The sequence below is a fragment of the Leptosomus discolor genome, chromosome 15 (genome assembly GCF_034619465.1).
Source record: "Leptosomus discolor isolate bLepDis1 chromosome 15, bLepDis1.hap2, whole genome shotgun sequence".
Classification (NCBI taxonomy): Eukaryota; Metazoa; Chordata; class Aves; order Leptosomiformes; family Leptosomidae; genus Leptosomus; species Leptosomus discolor.
The window spans coordinates 78,064-84,174 of NC_141405.1; positions in this window are offsets into that span (position 1 = coordinate 78,064).

Sequence of the window (6,111 nt, forward strand, 5' to 3'; positions counted from 1 at the left end):
CGGCCCGGCTCCGGCTTGGAGCTCCCACCCACCACCCCCGGGCAGCCAGCAGGCAGGAGACACCCCCTCCCCCGTCCAAGGGCCTCGCTCACCTCAGGGACAGCCCCAGCCCTCACCTCAGCCGGGCCACGGCTGGAGCAGAGCCTGCACCTCCCGGCACCAACATGGCCGCCCGGCAGCCCCTGCCCCAGGACTACAGCTCCCAGCATGCCCCGGGGCTTCTTCCTGCTGCCTGCCCCATGCCCCCGCCCCGCCCCCGCGGGCCCCTTGGCCCCTCCCCGAGGCACAGGCCCAGAGCAGGGCGATGATGACTTCGGCCTCGTTCTTTCTTTCCAGCTTCTTAGTTTGTCAATCTGAAGCCTCATTCCAGGCTCGAAAGCCTCGTTTCTATGGTACAAAGGGAGAGTTTGCTTTGCAATGTGTCCCTTTCAGGCTCCAAAAGCCTCATTTTTAGGCTCCAGTCACGCATTTGAGGGTCCAAGCTGCATTGTGAGCGTCCAAACCGTAATTGGGAAGGACCATAGCTGCCTTGTAGGGCGCAAAGCCTCACTGTTGTGGTCAGAAACCCTCCGTTTTAGGGTCCACAGCTCAGATTCTAGGGGGGAAAGCCTCATTTTTAGGCTCTAGACCCTCCTTTGTGTTTGCAAACTCCCCTTAGGACTCAAAGCCTCACTTCCTCCATGTCCAAATTCTCCTTTTCAGCACCAAAGATCCTGTTTTAGGCTGCAAAGCCCCATTGGTAGGGCCCAAATCCTCATTTTTAGGCTCCAAGCCTGTCTTGCACACTCACAGCCTTTGCTTGGTATCCACAGCTGTGTTTTCAGTCTCCAATGCCTCAGTGTCAGGCTCCAAACCCTCAGTGTCAGGCTCCAATGCCTCCTTTCTAACTTTGGAGGTTAACGCTTTCAAGGTGCAAAGACTCATTTGCAGGGCCCTCAGCATCATTTTGAAGGCCCAAAGTCTCCTATCTAGAGCCCAAAGCACACGATGGTGACCACAGCCTCATTCTTACTTTCCAGTTTGAGTTTTTTAATCTGAAGCCACATTTCAGGCTCGAAAGCCTCATTTCTAGGGCCCAAAGGGAGAGTTTGGCTTTGCAGTCTGTCACTTTCAGGCTCCAAAGCCTCCCTTTTAGATTCCAGACAGGCGTTTGAGGGTCCAAGCTGCATTGTGAGTGTCCAAATCCTCCCTGGGAGGGTCCAAAGCCCTCTTTTAGGGCTCAAAGCATTAGCTTGTGACCCAAACCCTCTGTTTTAAGGTCCATAAGGTCAGGTTTAAAGGAGGGTTTGGGCCCTGAAAAGGAGAGTGTGGGCACTGAAATTGGGATTTGCACCCTAAAAAAGAGGTTTGGGGCCCTAAAATGAGGGTTTGGGCCCTAAAAAGGAGCATTTGTCCCCTGAAATGGGTATTTGGACCCTAAAAAGTAGGATTTGGACACTGAAAAGGCGATTTGGACCCTAGAAAGAAGGGTTTGGAGCGTGAATTAGGGATTTGGGCCTAAGAAAAGGACTACTTGGGCCCTAAAAAGGAGGTGTTTGGGCCCTAAAAAGGAGGCGTTTGGGCCCTAAAAAGGAGGCATTTGGGCCCTGAATTAGGCAGTTGGACCCTTAAAAGGTGGGTTTGGGCCTTCAGAATAGGGATTTCGACCTTAAAAAAGCAGCATTTGCTTTCTATAAAAGAGGATATGTACCTGACAATGGAGGGTTTGGACCCTGAAATGGGTATTTGGGCCCTAAAAAAAGGAGGCTTTGGGCCCTAAAAAACGGAGGCTTTGAGCCCTAAAAAACAGAGGCTTTGGGCCCTAAAAAAAGGAGGCTTTGGGCCCTAAAAAAAGGAGACTTTGGGCCCTAAAAAACGGAGGCTTTGGGCCCTAAAAAACAGAGGCTTTGGGCCCTAAAAAAAGGAGGCTTTGGGCCCTAAAAAAAAAGAGGCTTTGGGACACAAAAGAGCAGATTTGGGCCCTGAATTAGGCATTTGGACAGTTACACGTCATTCCAATCAGGGCTGTGCTGTTTTATTATAAACTTGGGATTTTGAGTAACACCTACAGGGTCACTGCGATATTTTCGGGCAGCATCTTTGCATTCCTTCAGATCGTTGCCAGAGAATGGTATTTTGACTCTTCCTGTTTCTCCATCCGGTCCAACTGCGTCCCGGAGACGAGCTTGGAGCACTGTTTCTGTTATCTGCCTTCCCCGGGTTCAGGAAGACATCGGGCTATCTGGTGGGGAAGAGGGAGGATGTGGAGGGGTACGGATCCTTTCTAAGTCCTCATCTCGCCATGGTGGCTGCTGAGAGGGCCTAAAGAGTTCACTTAGATCTTGTTCTGACCCAGGGTTAGTTCGACTTTTCTCTGTACACCTTTGGCCAATGCTACAAGCCAAACAGCATCTTTTTAGTTGATATTTGTTCTTCTTTTTGTTTTCTTTCTCTAATGCGAGGACCATGGGGTCTCGTAGGGGAACTAATCTGCAGTCCCTTTGCCACTCAGGATTGTCCCGGAGAACAAAGAACATATCAGCGTATGTTACTTCATCCCATTTCCCTTCTCTCCTCAGAAACAACATTAACTGCAAGAGCATGTTACACTCTAACGTGCCACCTTCCTCAGGCCGTTTTGCCCCATCTTCCAGCTTATAAAGCGGCCACCATTGATTGCAATACTTCATTCACTTTTTCTTCTTTTCTGGGCCCCCTTGTCCTGCTCTATCTTTCTAATATGTCAGAACACATCCTAAAGGGGATGAGGTTTACCCTTTCCTCCCCCCATCTTTTGTTTTTCAAACCTGACCCCTTCACTTATCCTTTCCTTCCTTCTTCGCACAACTCTGCTTTCCACGTACCAACTTTACTACTTATCAATATCCACGTATTAAACAGCCGTATCAAGGATGGGCACGGCACTCCTTATTCAAGGCAATAATTACATGGCAATTCTTGTTGTTTGGTTTGGGGGGTTTTAAATTAATCTGGCCAACACCACCCCAGAAGCTCAGAGCTGTGTCCCCCCTCCAGCATCGTGTCCAGCCTCAATCGTGTGGCTGTGGTGCTGCTTGGATTTTTCAAAACACAGCCACTGGAAGTTTTTTGGTTTCTTTTTTTTGCAACAAGTATCTTTTTAGGTACTGCCAAATTTATACAGTCAATTTTTTTTAACAAACCAACCAATCCAAAAGCTGGCTTACCACTGCTCTGAGGTGAGCTCAGAAATGAGTTCTCCTAAAGCCTGTGTGCAGCGAGGCAGGAACATCCCTGGCTCACCACGAACCCCTTCGGTGCCAGCCTGGCCGGGATTGCATTTTTGGGGTGCAGCAGCTCCGCAGGCTGATGGGAACTCATCTGTCCCACTGCCAGCACGGGTCTGCCGGCCGCCGGAGGGGCTAGGGGAGCACCTTGTCTTCCAACAGCTCCGGCTGGGACCCCCCCCCCGGCTGGGGTTTGGCCGCAGCAGAGGGGAGCAGGGAGCACCTGCGGTGCATCCAGCTGCTCCTCTGATCCCGGCGATTGCTAAGGGGGGCCGGGATGGGGATGAGGAGGAACCTGTAAGAAGGATTCAGGCGTTGGCTGGGGAGCAGCTGGGGCTGCCGAGCAGCAGCCAGGGGCAAACCCTGGGATAAGCCCCAGAAGGGGGGAGATGCAGCAGCTACGCCTCGTCAGAAGCGTCTCCCCAGTTCCCCGTTGCTAAAGGCAGCAAAAGCTGGAGGCAGGAGATGCTGCCCTGGCCCCTCGGCGCTGTTCGACAGCCCCGTGAGCAGCACAGCAGCGGGATGCGCTGCTCAGCTGTGCCCCAGGCCCCGACTCCACGAGGGCAACAGGGCTTTGGGATGGATTTAGCCCAGAGGGGTGAAGCCCCGCCCCATGCACCCACCACCTCCATGTCCATGTATCCCCCCCTCCCCATCCACGTACCCCGTGCAACCCCAGGGGAATTTTGCTCCATGGCTCTGATGGGGGGATCTGCCCCCCAAGACAGGTTTTTCCCCCCAGGGACAGGGCTGGACAAAGCATTGCTATTTCTGACGCCCCCCTCCCGCGTGTGCTCAGAGCAGCCCCTGGCACAACGCTGCTCCCTGCCAGATAAAAGAGGGGGCAGGGGCCTTAGGGCAGGTGCCCACCCTGTTTTGGGGTAGGTGGCTGTTGTCCCCACTGGGATGTTCCTCTGCTGGTGAGGCTGGCTGCAAAAGGGGCCCGATCCGTCTCCAGCTGGGCAGGAGGCGGGGGGGAAGGTGCTAAATTTAGCTGGGTACCAGGAACCGCGTGGGGCCCGGCTGCCGCCTCGTGTCTTGGAGGGGGGGCCCTGCCTGCCTTCCGCTCTCTCTGCCCTAACACGGTGCGAAGGGGAAGGGGGTTGGGTGAAGGGGGGGTCCTGTGGGGTCAGGTGGGACCCCAGCACCCTCTCCACCCATCATGCTGGACCTCATTGCATCAGCCCCATCCCTGCTGCTCCCCTCCTGGCACCAGAGCAGTGGCCCCCTCCCCAAACCTGCCTTACCCCAGCGCTTTTTGCACCCTGGATGGTCCGAATGTCCTTCCCAGCCTGGGCTGGAGACCCTCTCCATGCAGCCCCCGCACCTTTGGGGGAGCCATCCAGCCCCATGGGGGCTGCTGATACCCCAATACCAGCTAGACCTGGGCTCCGAGCATCCCCTAGGGCGGAGGGGGGTGGGGGGCGTCCCAGGTGTGGGATGCAGGATCCCCTGTGACAGGTCCAGCTCCTGCGGGCAGGCTGGGAACCCCAAAAGCTCCCGTGACCTGTCTGACACCCACCCGCTTCCCTCCCCCCCGCAGATGTGCACCCCCAGCAACCCGCCGGCCACACTGCCCAACTTCCCGGGTGCTCTGGCCGTGTTCTCCAAGCTGCGGAGCTCCGAGAGCCTGCAGAGCAGCAACAGCCCCATCACCTCCATGGCCTGCTCCCCCCCCTCGGCAGCTTCAGCCCCTTCTGGGCCTCCTCGCCCCCCAGCCACCAGCCCGCCTGGTTGCCCCCCTCCTCGCCCACTGCCCACGGCCTCCACCATCACCTGCACCACCTTCAGCCTGCCTGGCCCCCCCGCCGCCCCCCTGCCTGCTGCCCTCCCACAGAAAGCCGTGGCCACCATGGATGGCCAGAGATAAGACTGGGTTGGAAGGGGGGAATTGGGGGTTGGTGTCCAGGCCAGGGCATTGGGAGCAGGGGCTCCCTGAGAAACGCACTGGAATCATTTTTTCTAGGTTTTATTGTTATTTTTAGCGGGGGGGAACACGGTGCCAGGGAGGGCACCTGCCCACGAGAGCCTCTGCAAGAGTTGCTAGCTGATCTTTTCCCCCTCCGATTTTTTTTTTGCAATATATAACTATAGTATACAACTATATCTAATGTATACAAATCCAGAGAGAAGGAGCAGCAGCGTGGAGGAGGCTGCTGTGGGGCAGAGGGGGAAGGTTCCCATGACTTGCCCGCTCCCCAGCATCCCTGCAGCAGGGCAGGAGAGGGAAGGAGGGGAGGGGTGGGGTAAGAAAAAATACGGATGGAGGCAGCTGTCAGCCCCCCGGATCATGGCCATGGGGGCACAGAGCTCCTGGGTGCCCCCCCCACCCCTGGCTTTGGATTTCTCGGACGCTTGTTGCAGCACCCAGAGCAAACGCGCCTCTCTGGCTTCCGAAATTCAGCCCAGCTTCCTTCACACACCCCCCCCTGCCCCAGGATGCCCCCCCCCCCAACCCCATCCTTCTTCAGCACCCCCAGGGCCCAGGGGGATTTACCCCCCCGCCCCATCCCTGCAACCCTAGTTCATGGCCCTTCCCCAGGGAGAGGGGAGGTTGGGGGGGGGGTACTATTCAAATCAATCTTGCTTTAAAAAAAAAAAAGGAAAAAACAAAAAACAGGTGAAGGTTTTTTATTAATTTAAAAATAACAAAAAACAAACAAAAAACCCAAACCAAAAATCACTTTTTTAACACCAGCTGTCCCTGCCTTTTCTCTTGCTGGATGTCCCTGGCAGGGCACTGAGAATGGGAGTGAGCCCACCCCAGGAACCTGCAGCAAGTCCCCCGTGCTGCCTGCACTGGCCACTGCTGCTGTCCCCAGAGAGGGGCGGGGCAGACGGAAGGCGAGACCCCAGAGCTGGGGGG